We start from the raw sequence: 22,815 nt of genomic DNA, 5'->3' as shown, positions 1-22,815 counted from the left end.
AGGAAGTACTACTGCTTACTGCTTTGACCATAAATAGTCACATAAAGAATCAAGATCTAATTCACAAATTCATTTGAGGTGGGTAAATATTTCTTTCCTTATACCGAAAAGGTAATTATTTGTATAAGCTGAGTGGCCATCCCTTAAAGGTACAACACTCCAACTGAAGAATTCCTGTATTTAATTTTTGTTTATTGTTCTACTGTGTTGTATTTCAAACTGGAATTCTTTGACTCTGAGGATTTACACTAGGTCACATATGGACAATAACACTGTAAGGGTGAATTTTTCTGGATTTTCTTTCTCTCCTTCCCCTCTCCTCCCCTCCCCTAAATAAATAAATAAATAGTTATTTTCTATTGATGTATAGTATTGCTAAGCTCTTCCAGCTGACTTTACCTCAACAAAATTAGGTGTAACTTTCTGAATGTGGTCTATATTCATTTCAACACTCTCATGTATTTTCCCCATTCCAGTAATAAAAGTATCTAAGAAAGTAACATAGGAAAAACTAGCCACTAATTGGAGACTGCCCTGTGTCCTGGGGTGTCCTTGTATTCTTTCCTCCCCTTGGCCACATATACGCAGCTCTAGGTGCCTGGCCCCTCACTTACATCTGAAGGAGAGAGAATAAAAATTAAAATAAATAAATAAATAAATAAATAAATAAAAGCTGTTCCAACATGCCTTTTTAAGAGTTTCTTGCCCTTTGCTAGCCATTTTCTTCCATTTTGAAATGGAGGAACGTGGCAAATGACATTAATGTTGGTCAGTTGTGCTTTGGATACTCCTCAGCTGACTTAGAGTTTTATTTGCTTAATGCTTACAGAGTTTTTAATCTCTGGAAGCTAGAGGCTATTTGAATATGTTAAGCACTCGGTTATTTTCACTGCCATGATCATTTTGGTATCAAAATAGATACTGTCAAACCTTCTGTAGTTTGAATAAAATGAGTGTTAAAGAGACAGAACTTGTATTTGTTGAACTCAAACTACAAGAGTTTTATAAACTTCAGTTAACATTGCTGAGCTCACTATCTTACTCAGATTACCATCAAGCATTATGGGTGATATTTTGAAGTTGTTCAACAAGACAAGAATCTCAGTAGAATTTTTCATAATGCAAAACTTGTGTGTGTATCTTCAAGCTGCTCCCTGAGAAGACTCTAAGGGAGGAGCTTTGACCTGGAAGAGAGGTCAAAGAAGCTGTAAAATTTCAACTGTTCTGGGTTTCAGAGTTGTTTCTAAACACCAAGTGAAATAATTAGCATAATTACTGTCCCCAGTATGCTGCTTTAACTTCCAATGCTGGTAACATTATCAGTAGGCCAGGCAGGGAATCTGTTGTGTTCTAAGTCAGAATATCAGAAAAAAAGGAAAAACAAAGATAGAAAGTGAATAATTAATTAACAAAGAATGTATGTAAATAGAAAAGAAAAAATTAGATGCTTTTTGTGAAGCATGGCTTTTCTTTAAGATAAAGTTTTCTTAAATCTTTTCTCCTTTTAGGTAACATGATCTCCCATCCTTTGAGGATATTTTGGGACAATTAACCCCAGTATTTTTGTGCTCAAGTCAATATTTATAAAGAAAAAGGAATTCTGACCAACTGTACATAAAGTATAACCCTGTTCCCAAGAGGTTAAGTGTGATAAGCATCTTATACTGATTTTTAGCCAATGCATATCCTGTATCTTTTAGCAGAATCAAGCAAGTACAACTCATGTTTTTTTATCAGTCTGATTTGGCTGACTATTTCTGTAGCAATGCTGTAAGAATGTGCCCACATCCTCAAGAGTCTTGGGTTTTAACATCATTCAATTTCTGAGGAGGTATAGCTGAGACAGATGTAAATTGCACTACTGAGGGATTTCTGCAAAATAGGTTTTCTCATGCCTTTTGACTTCAATCTGGATTTTTCTTCAGGAACGGGTCTTGTTCAGAGGTACTGAGAATTCTCAGTTCTTCTGAAAGCTAGTGAGGTAACACTTTTTTATTTATTATTATTATTATTTTATTTTAAAAGTCACTACAGGAGGTTAACATTTTGGATTCCGCTTCAAAGCATACCTATCTCAGCTGATCGTGTTTTCTGCTCTGTTTTGGGCAGAAAGCAACTTTCACACCAGTCCTATCTTGACATCAACAGTTACTTATGTTCCTCCATTTTCCCACTTTTAACAGCTTGCTCATTGTACTATAACATGTCACCAGAGACTGTATCAATTGCATGAGGTTATGCTACATCTGTGAGCATAATGTAAAACTAGGGTTGAGAGAATGGGGCTTTCGCAAAACTGTGGGTAAGAAAAATGGAAACCTTGCAAAAATGGATACTAATCAGTAAATTGGAAACCTAGAGATCTCCTGATTTATGAATTACTGTTACTGAATGAGTTATGTTACCACAAACATATACCAAGCAAATATGCAGTTACACTGCTTGAGCAGATCAAGGGCTCTCTTTGCTTACGTATCCAGAGGCACTCTGGAAGCTTATGCTTTATGTATGAAGTTAAAAAAACATCTTTAAAAGCACTTCAAATACTCTATTGTGAAAACTGCAGTGCAAAGAAGTCTGCTTCTGAATGAAAACACCCAGATAGGGCATTTTTGCACTGACTTCATAACATGGAAGATGCTTTCAGATTCTCAAGGTAGTTGAGTCCTGAACCAGGAAAGAGTGAATGTGCCAAAACAATTCCCTTAAAAGAAAGTAAAAGAAAAGTGGCAAAATAATAATAATAAAATAATAATAAAAAGACAAACAAACAGATCACAAACAAAAACCAACAACAACAAAAACCTTCAACAAACTTCAGTTAATGAAATTAACTCCCAGCTGGGAGTTTGCTGCAAAATCACTATTTTCCTTCTATTTTACAAATCACAATTCGTATTCACTTTTTGTGAATGTGTACTTCATGCATTAATACTTTTAAGCCCATGAATATTAAGAAATATCATAAACTTGGTGAGAGAAATCAACACCTGCATCTTCCATGACCACGAATGCTGAAACAAATGATACAACTCATGGCACTGTACAGTGGCATTTAGTCTACTACTATTCAACTAGTGCTATGAAGAGAGCTTTTGAGAAACTAAAACAATTATGTTATTATTGTTGCCAAACAATACTGCTCAAAGAATCAGTGCTATATATAAACTCCTAAGCATGTTTTCATCAGGTTGGGAAGCCAAGTCTTTGTGAGGCTGAAAAGAAGTTTTAGTAACTGAACAAGTGTCCATTCTACACTGCATTCCCCAAGGGTTAGAAAAATGGCAGAAGGCTACATAGTTTATGGCATATCAGCATTTCTTTCACATGCAGAACGTGAAAAATGAAAATATATCTTTGTCTTATGTGGATTTTCTTTAGCCCTCAGACTACGGAGCTATTCTTCAAATGCATTTCACTAACAAAGACTTAAACATTTACCAGAGGATCAGGCAAATTCCTCAGGCATTAGAAGCATGGTTGATTAAAAAAGCCTGTATTTAGTAATTAAAACAGTGCAACGAATCCACAACATGAAATATTTTGGAAACGTATCATAGAGTGAATAACGCAGCTGTCAAGTAAAGAAGCGCTTTTCTCATAAAGGATCATTCACAATATGAGCATCTCCAGATCCCCTTGAGCTATAGTGCACTTTTGCATAGTTGGAGATTTTTAATATTTCTTAATAGCCAATATAAATCACAAAATTTCATAACAGTTCAAGATTTTCTAGGGTTGGTTTAACACTTACAGGAAATCGCCTCTCTCTATTGTCTAGCTAATGCCTACATGTAAGAGCTTTTGGTTCAAGCAATGTAATTAAGATTGGTTTTTGTCTATTTCTGGTCCTTTTGTAACTGATTTGCCATTCCTTATACTAAGTGGCTCAAAACTTTAGACTATGCAGTTAGTCGCATCAAACACATCAGGAGGGTTGTGAAACCCCCAGCTTTATGAGATACAAGTCTTAAGGAACCAAATATTGTGACCTTAATGGTGAGACGATCCCCTTTCCTTTCCTGTTATGCTGCTGATGGACAAGGCCTGCTTTCCTTCCACCTGCACTGCTTGATCAGAGCATGCAAGTTTCACAGAACTTTTGTAGCAGCCTTAGTAAGGGCACCTGTCATTCTTCAAGCCTAAACAAAGTCAAGGCATTTTCTTATGTAGATTTATACCCTCAATTTCCAGTCAATAAATTGTTAAGGGAATGTTATTCACAACTTTTATTTTCCCCAGATTCTTGTTACTTCAGTCAACAAATAGGTTCCTCTATCTCTGTTACATTCCTCTCAGTTACAGAGGGAAAATGATATTGTTATAGGAAGATAACAAGGGTAAATCTTCTGTTAGGTATTTCAGAAACCATGACTGGGGCCATAGGCACCAGAAAAGCCACTTTACTTGTGGCTACCATCGACATAGCTGCCTCCCTTCATACTCATTGACACTCTTCACCAAAGGAAGCCAAACCTGACAGGTTGGAGGCAGTGAAACCTGAGAAGCAGCCATTATTCCTAACTGCAAGGGCTTTGGGAACTCTCTCAGTAAAACAAAAAGGGAGGGAATTTCTGGGCATAGTATTCAATACCCAGTTTACTCAGCAGCACCTTACCAAGCTACCAGGAGGTGTTAGTTTGTCAGTTCTTCAAGTTGCATCTGTCTTTACAGCCCCTCTGACACAGGAGGAAAAATGACAAAATGGCATTAAGGCTCATGTGGAATTCAGTCTAGGAGATAAATAAATAATGCTTAGCTAGGGAGCTTGTGTAGGCCTGGCTGGGAGGAGAATAAAATGTTCAGTTGTGAAGAGGAAAAATTTATGTTGTATTTTGAGGGGATTTTACTTTATGTCTAAAGATATTACAATTTGGCAGGTTTCATTTCTGTTATCTTTGTACTACATATATTTAGGTAACACCTACATCTGACAGGTAGTATCTGCTACCACCATCTTGTTTAAACACACAGAAATGGATCTGTTTAAATTACACAGCCTCTTACAAAGAGCTTCTTACTCCCTACCTCCTACAAAAGCATCCATGCAGACATTCTCAAATCACACAGAATACACATAATGCACATAATCAAATTAGATCCCACTAAGATCATTATTTCTGCATTGGTTGATTACATTAGAACTGGAGTTTTAAGAATAAGAAAAATGATCTCTTCATCAATATTACTTCAGACCAATTCATAGGCTTCTCTGTTATAGTATCACATGAGAAACATGAATTGTATTGCAACATAACATCAATAAAAAAGTCGACACGGCAGGTCCTAGCTAGTATCACACAGTGAGAATCCTTAATTGGTATGGATAACAGCATTGTAAGATAATTGTTGATTTTGGATATTACAGCATACAAAATGAGTACTGCCTTCCTCTGCATATACTGAATAATGCATATGTATGTTTCTGTATATGTGGTTTTGATGACATTAAATAAGAAGTCTTTGGTTTTGAGAAAAAAAAAAAAAAAAAAAAAAAAAAGGATACATAGACACATCTGGGAGACAACCTCCAGAGCTTGGTAGTTGTAGGTCATCTTAGCTTGAATGCATTCTCTCACAGCCAAAAGAACTGCCTCATGATGTGCCTGCATTCGCTTCACTGCAGAGGCTACACAGCTAAACATTGAGATCAGCCTTTCCTTTTCCTCAGAATGGGTGGCATGGAAGAATGCTATGTTGGCTTTAATCCAGATAAGAACTGCTTACCTCCAGTTGGCTGATTGGCCTGGGTCAGAAGTTGACTCTTTGTTCTTAGTGACTTGAACCAGGACTTTGTTATTACACAGACCTTATGTTCTCTCCCTTGTCTTTTCATGATATTTGTTTCTGAAGGCTGAGTCCTTCATGTACATGAAGTCACAGCAAGATTTGCTTTTGGCTTTGGTGGGAGAGGTATCCTGTGTGAGCACACGGTGAGCTCTATCTCCTTTTAAATTAAAACATGTCAACACATTTTTGCAGCTCTATAGAAAGCGCCGTAATCTTAAAACAGATGCTTGTTGTAGATAAGCAGAGAATGGCATACTTTCTGCTGATTCTAAAACAAAACAGTGTGATCTCTCCAAGCTAATAAAAACACTCTGGTCTTCTTCACCAGACAACAGCAGTGTAAGGAGTACTCTGCTGCCAGTTTGGAGAGCTGTCAGACATTTGTTTCCTAGAGCCAGTATTACCTGTAATTCTTGTAAAATAGTGTTTGCAATACACATGAAGGGAGAACAGAAAATCTAGACTTCTCCAACTATTTCCACTATTTGACTGCTCATTTTAATCCCTTTGAGAACCATCAAATGAAAAGAGAGGATTTTATTTTTTGCTGATTACCAACTTGCTTTTTTTTTAAAATAATAATAATAATAATAACAACAAACACCATCAGCACCACCACAAAAACAAAGCAAGTCATTACTTCTTCTCTCTATTCAAATCTAATGACAGCTTTCAGTGCATTAATTTAATTAAGCTTCCAAATTTGTTCATAAGCTGTCCAGGTCACAAGAAGAAATAAAAACAAACACTGGTAATGTATTTCTGCATTACTTCTACAAGCAGCTACATTTGCTTGTATGCAGAAGCAAAGCTATCAGGATCCACATGACTGGAAAGGGCATCAGTGAAGTCTGACATTATTTAAGCTTCTGGAAGCTCTGGTCTGAACTCTGCAGTGCCTGTGTTACTTTGGGATTGGTATGAGAGACACAGGCTTAGTAACTCAAACAACACACAGGTATGAGACATGAAAAGCTCACCACTAAATTCCATCAATGATTTGTTCAACGATAATAGTTATACTTTCAATACACATAATAGATTTTTAATTTGCGTGTGTATCCCTGGAGACCATAGATTAATAATATCTCATCCGCTATTTACTTATTTATCAATTATTTTGCCCCCATTCTAAAATTTGTCCCCCCAGTTCACAGCCCCAGTCAAGCTGCAAAACAAGGGCTAAAATTTAAAATTTCCTACACCTGTAGTTATGTAGAACAATTTCTATTCATTCAGGAAATTCAAAGAAAGGCAGTTATTTCAGCAATTATAAGACAACACAGAAAACCCACATTCTTTCCTTCGTTTTTGCCATCTCACAGCAAAAACATGACAAGAGAGACACATTATGATTCATTAAATATATCAGTCAGTGCCAAATGTACAGAAACACAGTTTATCAGTGATTAGTTCCCAACAACCCATCCCAACATTCTAATTTTAGCTCAGCAGCAGCTCAGAGACAGAGAAGAGCCAGCCAGAAATACACACAAACATACATATACACTTTGATCCCTTCCTGGATTTTCTGTGAAAGTACAAATGCAGTGGCATTTTTAAATGTGCTGACTTCTTAAAGTATTTTAAAATCAAAAATACCATTTACTACAACATAGATAAGTACGAACTCAAGGGGGCTGCTATCAGCTATGGGAGAGAGACAAGTGAGTTTATAGACCTTGACTATGAGTTTCCAAACTTTCAAGTGTTTGATGGCTTTTGAATTTAATCTTAACTCTGAATTCCCTGGGCCTTAAAAAATCCATGTGTAAACACCTTTCTGCTAACTACAACATTCTTGCAGGAATCTTAATCTGAATTTTAGTACCATTCATACCAAAACTAAATTGTTACCACTTAATAAAAGGTTGGGGCATATACTGTTTCTGGTATCCTTTGCTTTAGTTGCTCTTTGCTCTACTTCTATGCACAATGAAGATTTTTACACAAAGCTGACTACCAGTACCTTTAATCCAAGCAGTGCTGCAGGCAGAGACAGTAAATTCTTCCTCCTGCTCCCCACAGGTAGCTCTGTAGGATTCAGGTGTGCAGAAACCTTACATCAGCTGTTGCATGTTTTCTGTGAATCAATTAACAGAAGACTTCACTGCACAGAGCTGTCAATCTAGATATTTTCACAAATGCTGCAATAAGCTTCTGACAATGAATATCCAAGCTAAGTCATTATAATGACAAATACGGCAAAAAGTCCTGTAAATATTAGCAGAGTAACAGACTATGGATCAGGCACTGGATAGCAGTTCTCAAGTGAGCCTGAAGGGCAATTATTTGAACGAGCAAACAAGCTGTTCTATGTTTGTTACTCACCTTAAAAGGAACATTGCTATTCAAGTTGCCATAATATCCCTATATGTGAACAGGGAAAAATCTATTCCTTTATGAGACAAATAGTATTTTTTCATGTTTTCAGGCCACCAAAATAAGGGTGCAATTCCTGCATTCCCAAATTATATACAGATGCAGTCTGTACATACTTTTCTGTAGTAGTGACTGTGAAACAGTAACCACAAGACCCAATTTTAAAAACAGAAATATTTCAAAATGTATTCAGACTCATCCTTTCACTAGTGAAGCATTCCTGCATTGACTTATTATTTGTCTGCATGCTTTCTCATTCCCTACAGTGGTATTTCCTTTTGCAGTGTAATAATATTGCTATTATTTTCTCACTGTAACCTAGAGAGCCATTTTACATATAACCCACTGAAACAATTTGGATCTTTATATCCCCTTGTTAATGGACATCCAGTAGCACCAAGTTCACCAAAATCATTCTCTGCATTTCAGTAATATTATCTACAAAGTAGTCTTTGTGAAGAACTTGGGAAACTTTGTATGTGTGTGAGAGAGATGAATTTCTCAGCGGAAAATAATGATGCAACTGAAAGTATTCTATTCATGTAAAGTTTGGCAAATACTTTTGATTAAAAACTTGCACAACAGTCAAAATTCTTTAAAAGTTTCATTTAAATCACTTTGTTAAAAATAAGAAAAAAGACCAAGTAAAAGGCTAAAAGGGGTCAAGAAACACTAAAAACACTGGAAGACTTATATATCTACCCTATCAACATAGGAAATACTAACATAAGAATGTATATTATATAATAATGTTAATTAATATAAGAAAAAGTCCATTAATATAAGAAAAAGTCCATAAAAAGAAACTACATAAGTAGTCCAAGATTGCTACTTAAATACAGTTAAGTAGAAAATGAATAACATTGTTAGATACCATAAACTGCTTAAATAAATCACTATCTTTTATATCTAACAACCCACAGCTGTTAAGAAAACTATAGTGGTATTTGGTTTGGACAATTACGAGAAGTTTCTAGCTTTTCATCTTCTAAAAATGTTTTTTATTTTTTAGTATTTTAGTTTGAGACAAGAGAAATGACTAAACACCACTAGCTGGAGGAGCTACAGGATTTTCATGTTTTATTAGACAAAGATTCAAAGGAAATAATATAGATTTGGAAATTCAGAGAAGGGAATTAGAAAGGTAAGGTTAATATTTTTTATCTTTAGCACTATCAGGAAGAAATAAAAAATTAATTTTCATAAAACTGCATGTTGCCTTTCCATTTTGAGATCCTATTTGTCTTTTAATCTTCACCATCTTTGAAAAATTAGTATAATAGCTGGTATAGGAACAAAGCATTTTGAGCAGCAGGGGTTCTGACAGTCTTACCTGTTCACCACATTCATTTGCAGGATATGTTAAAAGACAATTAGGCATTAGCAGCCAATACACCAGCTGTTCCTGGGATACTCAGAGCCTGATGGTCTTACTGTGTATTTATGTGTATTAACTTACAAGGCCTACCAAGAGTTTCACACTGCAATAACAAATGACTTAAAAATGACTCTTACTCTTTCTACTTCCATGTTAGATGTCATAATGATGAAAAGAGTGAAATGAAAAAGGTATCTTTTTACAGCAGAAATCTATTGGGAGATAGTTGCATATATTATCTCTCTCAGCAGGCAGCCAGGTCATTAAGTCTGCATAGAGCTCTTTCCTGTTGGAAAGAAATTGGTGCAAAGAAATCTATCCTGTTTGCATTTTGACTCAATTCTTCAGGTAAGCAAAGGCAGCCTGAAGATTTGCCTCTGCCAATGTTTCCCTCCAAGATAAGAACTCTTCTGTGATGGCACCTTTTTAGGTGACAGGGTGAAAGTGTTGTGGATCATTTCAGACAGGTGTTATCCTTCAGTCAAGGCAGGTTTCAGTGTTGCAACTGAACAGTGCAAGGCAGCCTGAAGAACCAGCAGACAGGGCTCCAACCTGCTCCTCTGTGATGCTGTATCACTGCAGACATGCTCAACAAAAGAAAGTAGAAAATGCTCTCTAGAAATATAGGGAGAAAGGCAGCCATATATACAGAATCACCTCATCACCTGTAAACGGTCATGCAGGACCTGATGACCCTCACAGACATTGCACTTTCTTAACAGAAGCACTGTCATTCTGCCAACATACCAATCCAAGGGCTGCAGTTAGCTCCAGAAGATTCTGAGAAAAGTGAAATAGATCTTCAGCTTCTCTTTGCAAAGTTAGTATCAAGAGTTTCAACCAGCTTTCCTACAAGAGTCATTATCTGTGGACTGGATTGGAGGTGCAGTTTGATGGAAAAGATGGAGCGAGAACCTTGTACAAGAAACAACTATGGCTGCAGAGAAGCTAGGTTCTAGCTTCAAGGTCTCCTACCCTTTTCCCCAAGCAGCAGCAGGCACAATCAGTGCTAGGAAATCTGATTTTTTTCATGTTTTTCAAGTTTCACTTCCTTGGGCTCAATAGGTTTACGAACATCAACAGCAATATTTAAAATGAAAAGGCAGATACAGCTAGAGTGTCAGATTACATAGAAGGAGTTAATGTCCAGTTCCAGAAAGTCTCCCTCCTTCACACCAAATTAAATCAATAAGATTGAATAGTAATGTCAAATCAGTCAAAAGTAAAGTCAATTCACTTTCAGTATTTCAAAGCAACAAATAAATCCATGTCAATCTGTAAAACATAAAATAGGGAAGGAAGAAGCAAAACGCTGGTTTAAACACTGCTATGCTATTACAAACGAATACCTGTCTTCTACAAATGACCATGAGAAATCTGCTATCCTGACTTTGTAATGTGCTTAGCTACATGAACAGTGACTTAGATGTTAGCAAACATTTTCTCACACTGCTACTGAGTTTCAGCTTGCTTTAAAGCAAAGCATGCAAATTTTGAACAGCTGATCTTAGAACCATTTTTCAGGAGAAAGGTGTGACTATCTCTTATAGCTAGACTACATAGATAATATGTTTTCTGTAGGTGCTTCAAATAGGAATCAACAGATTAAGATATTTAGCCAGTACTAAGGCATATGAATTTGGGTCAAGAAGCAAGTTACATTTTTAAACTCTACCCGCAAATGTCCTGAACTACAACTTTCTCATCTCCTGGAGTTGCTGGTGACTCAGAATAAACTTCTTCTGAATGACTGGCTCAGTGTCTTATCAAAGCAGAGGTTATTACAGCCTCAGGAATAAATTAAATAGCACTTTCACTTCTGTGAAAGTTTGAGTGCTTTGTGTTTGTTGCTAGATCTGCAAACTGTATAGATAAGCTTGGTTGATATGTCACATAAGCAGGATAACATTATTTTCACAGAAAAAAAAAAGACATAATTAAAAAGAAAAGAAAAGAAAAGAAAAGAAAAAAAAAAAAAGGTAAGTGTTTTTTGACCTAATACTTTACCTTTGACAATTATCATGTTTTCCCCTTATCAGAACCTGGAATCTCTACAACAAGACATGAAAGTCCTAGTTTGAGAAATCCTGTTTCCTCTAACTTCTCTAACTCTCACAGGATGTGTACATCCTGCATAGTGGCTTGAGGACACTTTCTGTATAAATACAGGAATGGTGACCTGGGTGAGGATTTTATGCCCTTGTTTCAAGACAAAATTCTAACCCATCCCCCCTGCAGCTAAGCAAACTAATTGAGGAAAAATGTATTTCAGGCTTATAGGCTCTCCCAAGGCTGTAGAAAACCTCATATAGCTTTTCTAGCTGACTTTGCAATCAATTTACATGCTCTTACCAAATCAGCGGTCAGAAGCTGACACAAAATGTCTTCTGCAAGCTTTGACTCCTTATTCATAATGTTTTCTTCATTTATATTCCGTTGAACCAAGCAACCCAGGATTTCCTCTCCCTTTGTTGGATAGCTTCCTGTTGTGCAGCTGCCTTCTCTAATGTCAAAACATATGAGTCAGGTGTTGCCCAAAGATTATGTTGCCCAAGTCCACCAAAATTAATCAGATTTGGGTGTTTAATACTTTTAGCATCTCTGAATACCTCAGTTTAAAAATCAAAACCTTCTGTAGTGAGCCAACTCTTCCTCTTCCCCAGACAACTACTTGCCAAGTAAAGATTCACTATGACTTGCCTTGCATCTCACACACTGCAATATATTGAAAGATTTCTCTTATCTTTTCTCCTTTAGTGTAGCAGGAAAAGACTTTACTGCATCAAAGTCTTATACGAGCAGGTTTCACTCTATGTATAATTACATATCTCTCTTGCCTTCCCATCTGAGCTAAATCAATTCTTGTGATGGCAGAGTCTGTACTCTGACTCTGCATTTGAATAAAGCATCAGTTGTATTGAATGTGCTGGAATTGGCAGATGGTTGGTCAGTCTTTCAGTTTGATATTAATTGCTTCATTGAGATCCCTTTCAGAGAACTGAGGACAAAATGCATAGTGTCTTATTACATTAAGAAAAAAATCACATCTGAAATTCTTTGATGGAAGATTCATCTGCTTGGCAGACAATGGACTTTCTCCCTAAGAGTTAAAAACTGACCAAAAAATTCCATTATTTAAAGACTACTTTGTTTCCTTCCAGTCTGTAACCAAAGTCACACGTCATTTTGCCTGGAGGAAAAAGTAAAATAATATTTTCTGTTACTGTTTGAACAATACTTGTAAATGATGAACTTTTTTTTTAAATTATTATTATTATATTTTTTTCTGGAAAATAGGTATATAGTTTTTTCATCATCATTATTATTATTACTGAAATACATCACTACTCATTTATGAACATGTTCAGCTGTGTTCATGTGTGCCTTGTAATGACTCCTGTTGAAGACCACTGTAATTAACAGTAACAGGATTAGGTAAAATCAGGAATATTCTGCACTTGTCTTTAATGACTGGACATCTAGAATATGAACTGGAATGAGGGCTGTAGGTCTGCTCTTTATGTATTATGGTGGGTCTGCTATTGGAGCTAAAGAGTTTTCAAATACAAAAGGTATTCTCAGGAACAATCCAACATACTTGTAATTATATGCATGCTTCACATCAAAAGCAATTTTTCGTTCAGCATATTAAACATGTGTCTAGCACCTCAAAATCATTATGTATGATTTAATCTCAAATTCATTACTTCACAGATATGTAAAATGTATGTCGCATCATTTATTCATTGGTCATTAAAAATACATAAAATAGCTCTAAGCTATTTTAAAGCACGGCACCCTTTCTTCTGATAGTTACGTATTGCTATTTCCATCATAGCAATTACAGCAGGTGCCAAACGACACCTATTTCTTTTTGATATCTTATGAAGTATTTAAGTAAGCAGTGAGTGTGTCTGCTCACCCTAAATATTTTTTGAGAAGAGATAATCGGTTAAAACTGGAAGCTGTCTACTTCTGCCACTGTCGAAATGTACTGGATAACTGAGCTAAATGCCTTGTCACCAGAATGAGTCTCTCTCACATCAAAGGATACAAATTCCTATTCTGTTCCACTGTTCTCCCTTCTGCACTTCTCCCAGAGTCCTCTTCGCAGTAATTTCCTTTTCCATAACCAGATAACAGTACAGTGGACACTTCAGTTTTCTCCTCCTCCTATCCCACTTCTGAAGATACAGTGCATAGTATCTGAACCTCGCACTCAGCCTGTTCAAATAATGAATGTCTTAACTTCTGGCACTTGTTTACAAAAAACTTGGAGGTACAGCAGTAACACACATGGTGTTTTTGAGTGAAATTCCTTGCTCAGTCTCAGGGCCAGATTCTGTGTTAGAAAGAAACACTTTAGCTTCATTAAATTTGAATGGACAATGGAAATTTACACCAGCCAAATCTTTCGCTTCAGAAAGTCAAGAGGCTTCTTGGCACCTCACATGCTTCATGTGGAAAGATTGGTACACTTTGGACCAACACTGAGAAAAAAAGATTTTTTCCTTAAGCTGAGCTTTCTTAGGTAAACAATAAAAATGGCTTAGTAGTATGTTGCTGCATTTTGTTCTGTAACTGAGAAATACACATTAATTCAGATATTATTGACATTGGCTAAGCTTCTTCATTGCATTAAAACACTAAGTTCACATGGAAGAACCACCAGAATGGCACTGATAGCAACTCGGATACTGTGGGCTCACGCAGCTGTATGGGAGATAGGCCAGACAGGTCCAGGGCCTCTTGGACCCCATCTGGATGCTGTGACCTTGGGTTACCTCTGGACTGCTGGATACCATCACCAGTAACCTTTTTTCCTCTCATCTACCCACTCCCAAATTAATTCTGCCCACAGTTGTTCTATCAAATGAAACCAGGTGTTGTAAAACATGACAATGACTACCCCCAAACCAGCAAAACCAAGGCAGCAATATCAGCCATGCTTGCATCTGGCTTTTAAAAGTTAGCTGGGCTCAGTGATCGTTGTTATGCTTGCAGACTGAATGTACAACCTGAAAATGCTGTGATGATACCACCTTCAATAAATCCTGTGCCACTATCATGTGGTACTGAATCAAGACTACCTTTCCTTGGGAAAGGTAGTTTTGCTACTCTCTGTTTAGTAGTGCTCTCTGTAAAAGGTCTCATACCTTTTCCATTCGGATCTACAGATAACAGAGACATTCTTGTTTTTGACAATGGCTTCAGTGTGCCTCTCTCCTGCTACCTAAGTTTGTACTGCAATAACAAGCCAAAACCAAAGCGGTTTAAAGAATGGACATTTTATTACAAATGTAAAGAAAGTGTTTGGCAGTTGGAGTTAGATGACCTTTAAGGTCCCTTCCAACCCAAGCCATTCTATGATTCTATCTAACAGTCAATGGGGACACGGAGGAGTGATGGCAAGAATATTGCTTGGACATCAGGCAGCCACAGCAAGTATTTCCAGAAGGAAAAACAAGGTGTGACCAAAGATGCTGAAAAGCTTTAGGTAGTGCAGTGTGTTTCTCAGGGGAGCTAATTAGCCTGGGCTACTGCAGCTTTGCTGCCTCCATTTTTGAAGCTAGTTTTGGTGCAGTTTAGTTACTTATGCAGACCAAATCATGCAGGGTACCTGGGTACACAGCATTTTATCCCATGTTATTCTAGCCCAGAGAGCTGCGCTGAAGCTGACAGACACCAAAGAAAGATTAGTAGGACACAATCACAAAATTTTGCCTGGAGCTATTAAGAAAGGAGAAACAATCATATCAGCTAAACGTTTAATCATGCAGATAAGATGGCAAATAAAACTACAGAGGAGCTAAGAGGAAGGATTATTTTCTTAGCAAGATTACCTGTCCCATCCTTACAGCAAAACCAAGCCAACAAATGAACAAAAGCTTATTGTCAGAAAGAAGTTCTGTAAGAAATATTCCTAAAACAGAAGAAGGCATGTTTGGCCACAGAAGTGAATGAGGAGGTTGACACACTCAGCATAATTTCTAAGCTTATGAATAAAGATGACAACTGAGTGAGAAGAGAGCCAAAACTTGGAGTAAAAACTTCATAGCAATATTCACACCTCTAATGAAGCCAGGGAATTTCTGGCTCCGCGTCTTTTGTCTTTTAAATATGACACTTCTGGCATTTTGCCTTTTTGTACATGTGTGTTTTGGTAGCAAAAAGAAATCCTACCTTTAAAGAATGTTTCAGTTTGCTATTTCCAATGAAACATCCTGCTAACAAACTCTGAGGCCAGGGCTACATGGACATCAAAGACTTGGGCCCAAAGATAATCAAGAACAAAATTAGACCAGAGTGAACTGTAACTTCCTGAACAGTGTCCTGCTGTACACACAGGTTATTCTTTTCAATACACAGCTCTCCAATTCACCCTTGGGCATACTGATGCTCCTATATATTTCTTTCTTGATGTACTTGGGAATTAAGTTGTAACTGAAGTCTAAGTCATTGCTCGCCAGGCCCATAAACTCATTAGATAGGAAATGGTAAAGTATAACATGAAAACTTACTCTATAGATTCCTGTTTCCATATAAAACACCTTGGCAACCCAAATCTATTTTCTTTACACTATTGTGCAGCAAACTTGCTGGAACCATCATGTTTGGTCAGATGTGCTCTTAGAAGTTTTTCTAATACAGCACTTACAACACTTTTAGCATTTAATAAATATAAAAAGTTTGTAACAAACACAAATGTTTGTAAATGGCTACAGGTGGATTGCTTAAGGGACCTTTCCTGGGTTTGGAGAAAGAAACAGATTTATACTCATCAAGTCTGCAGGTGACCTGAAACTGGGGGGGGGGGGGGGGGGGTGCATCTGATATGGTCAAGGACAGGGCTACCATGCAGAAGCAGCTTGACAGGAGGAATGAGCTGACAAGGAACTCCTGAAATTCAGCTGAGACATACGCCATACCTGGTGTCTGGAACAGTCTAAGACCCCGCAGGGGAGAGACTGGGACTGCCTGGCTGGGGAGCAGCCCTGTGGAGAACGACACAAGGGTCCTGGGGGACAGCTGGGGACAGATAGAGATGAGGACTAACAGAGCCCTGGGCTGTGCCAGCAGGCAAACAGCCAGAAAATCAAAGGAAGCAGTTATTCCTCTCTGGTCAGCAATTGCTTCACTGTATCTGGAATACAGGGTTCAGCTTTTAGCCTCCCAGTACCAGAAGGATGTCAATAACCTGCAGGCAAGCTCAGCAGAGCACTCCCAAGACAGGAAAGGCTGGAGCACTTGCCCTGTGAGGAGAGGGTGAGGGAACAAGGGTTGTTCAACCTGGAAAAGGGGTGGCTGGCTTCAGGGGATCTGCTGTCCCCAGAATCCATGATAAGTTATTGAGAGCACAGTGGTGAACAGTCTTTACTGAGGTCAACAGTGGTAGAATTGGAGACAGTGACTGCGAGTTGGAATTAGGAGATTTTGCCCGGATAAAAATAAATAAATAAAAATACTATATGGAAAATTAAGCATTAGATCATGGACCTAGAAGGATTTTACATTCTTGGAGGTTTTCAGACCTGGTAGGACAAAGCCCTGAGCAACGTGGTTCTGTCAATAGAGGACCCTTGTAGGTTGCAATGTATTCTCTTCCTCTGGCACTATTGCTCATCTTACTACCCCAGCTTCTCTAGCTGCACATTAATTCCTTTTGAGGGGATCTAGCTGATGAAACATATTAGTTTAAAACAGAAATTGTTATTAGCAAGAACAATAGAAGCAAGTTTTGGGAGGAGGTGTACTAACTATGCTGCAGTGCTGACGCAGCAGAAAATAACCACCATATGCCCCCAGAGTTAACAACTGAAGTGATTTGGACTCTGAGATTAGGCTCATAGACATACTTTTGATGTATGTTGGGAATTTCATCTTATAAAATTAAATTTCATGACAATATGTTTGCCCACTCTATGTTCACCAGTGCTGATCATTTTGCTCATTTCCTTCAGAAGCCCTCCCCTTTACAGACAGTTCTTCCACTGACAAGCGAGGAGAGAACTGACCCACATCTATCAGCTTGGTACTGACCTTAAAGCACTGTTGGGGAATAGTTTGTAATAAGTTCTGCTTTGCAAATAGGCCATGAAGTTACAAACATACATCTCCCTATCAACATACATTACTAGAGACTGTTTCCCTGATACTTTCTCGATCCTCTAAGGAGATTAGGTTTAACTATAAAGGAGGCACTTAAGACATTTTGAATGTTGAGAACTTGTAGTGTGGTCAGAATGAAAAGGTAGGTATCTTGCTGTGGCAACAAATAAGCTTTCACATTATCAGCTTAAAACACTATTTCTTCTGCAGTCCATATCTGGAAAATGCCAGTATGCTTGCTTAATATTCTGAAAAATATTGGTGTGCCATATTATCCCATGGGAGCCCATTTCATTTAGTGATTTTGCATATGTCTTCCATGTGGATCTTGAAGGCTGAGCTGCCGAATGTTCTGTCAGTTCATGAGGACCTTCTCTCTCTCCTTAAGCGGAGGACAGCTTTGGGATTTCCCCACCTTGTTGTACAGTGGGTGTAGGCTCCTTGGTTGCAAGTGGGATGTATGGTGTGTGTAGCAAACATATTGGCTGCAGAGCTGTCCCTACAGCACACGCTGCTGAAGAGAGTTTCCTGTTTGAGTCAGCCAGAATTCTCCCCGGGGCTTTTCCTGTGGTACGGCTCCTCGGTAAGCACAGACCTCATAGTTACAGCTGGGCCCTATTTGATGCTATTCTTATCTCTGCTGTAGGGTATGAGATACAACGGCAATATGCAAACGGAAAATCCTTGTGGTAGCTACCAATACTTTCCAGACTAAAACTTGAACCACTAACATTCAAACCATAAAGGACCCTATTTCAGTCTGACTTTATCAGTTAACTTCTAGGGAATTATATTGCCCAGAAAGAATTTTTCCCCTAATCCTGAAAGCAGCTAACACAAACAGCCACACAGAAGCTGTGTAGGTCATCAATTTTTTAGCTTATTTTGCATCTAGACTAACTTCATCTACTGGATTTAATGAGTGTTGATTTAATTTCACGGACTACTATTTCCTCAGTGACCCCGAACCACAGAAAAATCTCATAAGGAAAGAGTTCTCTGTTTCCACGAGGTAAAAATTAGGCGCACCATCATTCTCCACCTGCCTTTCTTTTTGTTAGGATCATGTACTTTGTTGTGGTTTCATTAAAAAAAAAAAAAAAAAAAAAAAAGTGAAATACAATTTGGTAGTTATGATTTAAGTAACAAAGAGTTTGTGGGTTTGGATGTAGTAACCAGGACTGTCTGTAAAAGTAGAGGATTGTGGGAACTGCATCAGTATATGCAGTGAGGTTGAGCATTCCAGTTCTCAGAGTTTAGTCTAACTTTGAAAATCCAAGTCTTGTTTTTCTTATTGGGGGTTGATTCTTACTAAAATGTCCCATAAGTGGCATGGACTATTAGCCCATGCTGCTAGTCTCTGCAATCCCCAAGCTCTCTGATAGCAAAATATATATTTTTTTAATTGTGCTGAAATTAAATAACATTTTAAAACCCTACCAATTTTGCAAGTGTTGATTGTAAGACAGAAACAAGTAAAGCTGAGAAAAAAAGATTTGACTGTCTTTCCTCACACAGCTCTGTAATGAAGAACATAAAGTCTTCCTGTTTATTCTTCCCAGTGAAAGAGACCTCTAGAAGATACAGCGTGGATGTTCAGTGATGAAGTCTGGAAGACAAGAAAGAGACAGCAATATGGTGTGGAAGCTAGGCATTGAACAGCCTTATGGCACAGCATGCTTTAAACAAAACAAAGAAAAACCTCTGTGTGCGGTGTAAAATTCCCTTTGTATTGGGGCTGCTTATGATAAATGTAAATCGATACAGGATGAACTCCAGCACAGAACCACTGAATGAGTGCTGTCCTACTTAGTAAAAGCCAATATGATATTTGACAAACTGAAAACTCTTTCATTCTCGGAGCATTTCCAAAGCTATACTGTTGGCTGCAATGCAGATAGAGCAATGCAGTGACACAGGATGCTGCTTGCAAACTGAAGAACCCACAAAGTCTTTGTTCTTTTCTTCTTGTGCCTGAAGGTATTCACAGAGATATAATACTGTTACAATCTACACTTGATCATGCCTCTATGCTATGCCACTACGCTACGCACAGCTTTAGGGAGACCTATACTGAAAAAACAAACAAACAAAAAAACGGAGAAGATAACGGAGAAGATGAGTTTTATTTGTGGCCACATAATTAAGAAAAATATTTTTCTTTTGGATAGAAAACAAAAAGAAACTGCATTCTTGAGGTTATGTTTCTGTTAAGTTGTATTTAGTTCTTTCTGAACCTACCTGAGGCAGGGTGACAGAAGCTGTGTTTTTTGATTATTTTGATACTGAAACCTCTGTGTTAGCCACTTTGCTGAACAGTGCAGGCAGACTTTCAGATACTACCGTGGTAAGCATGATATACAGAACCGCCTTATCCACAACCATGCTCTCATAATGCCTATGCCCAGACACTGGTAGAAACCACAAAACATTTTGTGCCAGCAACAGCAAGAAAGATCTGGTCCTTAAATATCATTCAGTGTAAATCACAGAAAAAAGTCTGACACTTTAGAAAGAGAAATTGTTTTAAAAAACTGTTTCTTTTCTATTCCTTTTGCTGGAGATAGGTTATGTGGTCCTTGCCTTTGCTGGAGTCAAAGAAAAATAAATATATAGTATTCCCTCACTAGCTGTGAAGTATTTGCAATAAATGCCAGTTTTGCTAAAAGACAATAATAAATATAACATTTCTCCAAATACAAAAAATATATATATATATCAGAAAGTTGTGGCCTTTATTTCTTTTCCTGAAACACTCTGCAACCCCTCAATATAACATCTACCCTCCATGTTATTGCTGATGGGAATTATGTCCTCCTGTACTATGAGCCATCCATCCCCTTCTGCTTGGGGCTGGAACAGCTGGCTGACCAGATGAATAGATCTGTCCTCAGGTAGGTCCAGAGCTAGAATAAAAGTTGCTTATGAAGTTTATTTGTTTCCTTCCTAGGAACTTGTTACAGAACAAGGTATAAAAATAACAGAATAATGGCTGAAGTAGATTTGAGTTTCCCTTTGAATACCAATGAGAATTATTTGCGCAGCATTGGTTCTTAAATTCAGTTAAAAAGCTGAGACATCTGATTGAGGATAAAATTGTGGTGAGGCAGATTAATCATTTTTTTAATGAATTCCCCATTCTTTGCGGGAGCTGTCTTCATTGCAGATTGGGTGCTTGACTGTAGAATCATTACCAAGGAAATGTCCTCCCACTGACACCTGTGAAACTAGTGAAAGATTTGTAGACTGAAGACTGACTGAAGGATTGAACTGAAGTTTATTACCATCTTCTAGTAGGAGCTGACTCTGGTTTACAACAGCAGCAAGATTTTTCTGATTAACCTGAAGAGAAGCAGGATAGAACCAAAAATTGATGATGTGATTAATAGTCATATCACAGTGATGCTCCATTGAGTTTCATTAAAATGGATCCTGAAACTGTAGCTATAGAGCTGCTCTTCCTTGCTTCATCTATGTCCAAGTCCAGGTCTCCTGAAGATTCAGTACCTGAGGAGTAAGTAGAAGCTAAAGGCCACCAGATCTTTTGCTGGTATACACTGCCTCAGCTCCACTGCAGGGCAACAGAGCTCCAGCAATTTACACCAGCTGAAGCTCAGGACCTTCCAGATGAAGTATTTTGGCTAATTCAAAGACAAGGCAGTGCCCATGCACCACACAGCAGCCTCAGAATCTTCCAGGTCTTTTGTACTCAGGGGATGTGCAGGTACTAAGGGGAAAGGAGGAATGAAGAAAAAAAAAAAAAACAGGAACTAAATCATGATGATTGTGCTGAAGGAAGAAATAGCTGAGAATTGAGTCATAAAGAAATATCATCTGGGGCAGCTGGGGTGGGGGGAATCCCATCATGTTAGGTGCCTCAGTAAGGTTAATGAACAGTGAAAAATGCGAAACAGGATGCAAAAAGCAATGCATGGCAAACACCAGTGACATAACTATGGCCTTTTGTACATTTCCTATCAAATTTCAAACATATGTGAAAATAGAAATGCAACAATCCATTTCAAGCACATAGGTTTTTTTATAAATCTTGTTTCATGCCTACTGGAAATTACCAAAGTGCTTTTTGCACAAAAGAGACTTTAAAGGTCAGCTTGAAAACACTCTGAAACCTGTTAGCTGAAGGGGAGGTGTAAGTTTCACATTGCTCCAAACCTCACTCACTGAACTGTAGGACTGTGAGCTATTTTCTCACGGAGGTGAGCATCACTTCTGTGGAGGGACCCAGAGAATTACATTGCCATCCACTTCTTGTGGGGATCCTATAGTAACATCATCTGTTGGGGGTGCCCAGGGTTACCTCGGGTCCTGATTTCTTAGCTCTCTCTCATATTTGCAAGCAGCTATGCTGCTTGGGAACTCACAGCAAATATATTTGTGAGTGTGTACTTGTGTGTGTTTGTGCATTTGCCAATACTCTTGGCACAGACAGAATGCATCTGGCTCAAAGAAACTACAGGATATCTACTCTGACAGCATTCCAGTATTAGTAATGACATTCAACTGAGGCAGACATATCTATGGAACAATCATGCATTTGTCTCGTCTTTTGAATCAGGGATGCTAACTTGAATTGGAAAGGGCAAGGCCCTTTCATAGCGCCCATGAAGCAGTTGGGAGCAGGAGATCTAGAAGGCTAAGTTTTTTTCCATCTTGTTCTTTGGAACCTAACTATGCAAGAAAGGAGTATAGCCTGAGGGAGGCTTTGCTCATTCCTAAGCCTCTAACCTCAAAATAGAGAGTTTGGAGTCAGCTAAGTCTCCCTGACAACAGAGGTAAAAAAAAATAAAAATAAATGGAACTGGCATTCCAAATTATTTATATTTTGGATTGTAATTTTGCTCTCAAGTGGGGAATAAATTGAATCTACAATGAGTGATAAAGAAATGATCTCTTGTCCACTGCAAAAACAACATATATATAACCAAATAACTTGTAGACAAAGCCTTCTGGCCCTGGGGGGCATGGCAGAAAGTGTTGGGTGTGCCAGGGCAGGAAATAGAACTTATCCTGTGGCATTCTGGGGTCCTCTCTGAGCCAGGAAATGCCATCATGACCTGCAGCAGATAAGATAAAGAGCTCTAAAGAGGTCTGCAGAATCTTTATGGGAAATCAGTTGTTCAAGTCACTGCTTACGT

At 38.0% G+C, this 22,815-nt stretch overlaps 1 long non-coding RNA gene across 2 annotated transcripts in view; it reads right to left on the bottom strand.

Annotated features, from left to right (window-relative positions):
- Positions 1-20,205, bottom strand: part of LOC118161300 — a 59,265-nt gene extending 39,060 nt beyond the window's left edge. The window contains exons 1-3 of one of the 2 annotated variants that reach the window (XR_004747930.1): positions 20,195-20,205; positions 11,903-12,051; positions 7,760-7,873 (exon numbers count right to left, since the gene is read on the bottom strand). This is a non-coding gene — a long non-coding RNA (uncharacterized LOC118161300). Of the gene's footprint in view, positions 1-7,759; positions 7,874-11,902; positions 12,052-12,159; positions 12,266-20,194 lie in introns of those variants that run through there. The other variant, XR_004747931.1, reaches the window with a different exon arrangement.
- Positions 20,206-22,815: the final 2,610 nt, after the last annotated feature.

Source organism: Oxyura jamaicensis, chromosome 2 (assembly GCF_011077185.1).
Source record: "Oxyura jamaicensis isolate SHBP4307 breed ruddy duck chromosome 2, BPBGC_Ojam_1.0, whole genome shotgun sequence".
NCBI classification, from domain to species: Eukaryota; Metazoa; Chordata; class Aves; order Anseriformes; family Anatidae; genus Oxyura; species Oxyura jamaicensis.
The sequence above is the reverse complement of the archived record's forward strand: the minus strand, read 5'-3'. Positions and strand labels throughout refer to the sequence as shown.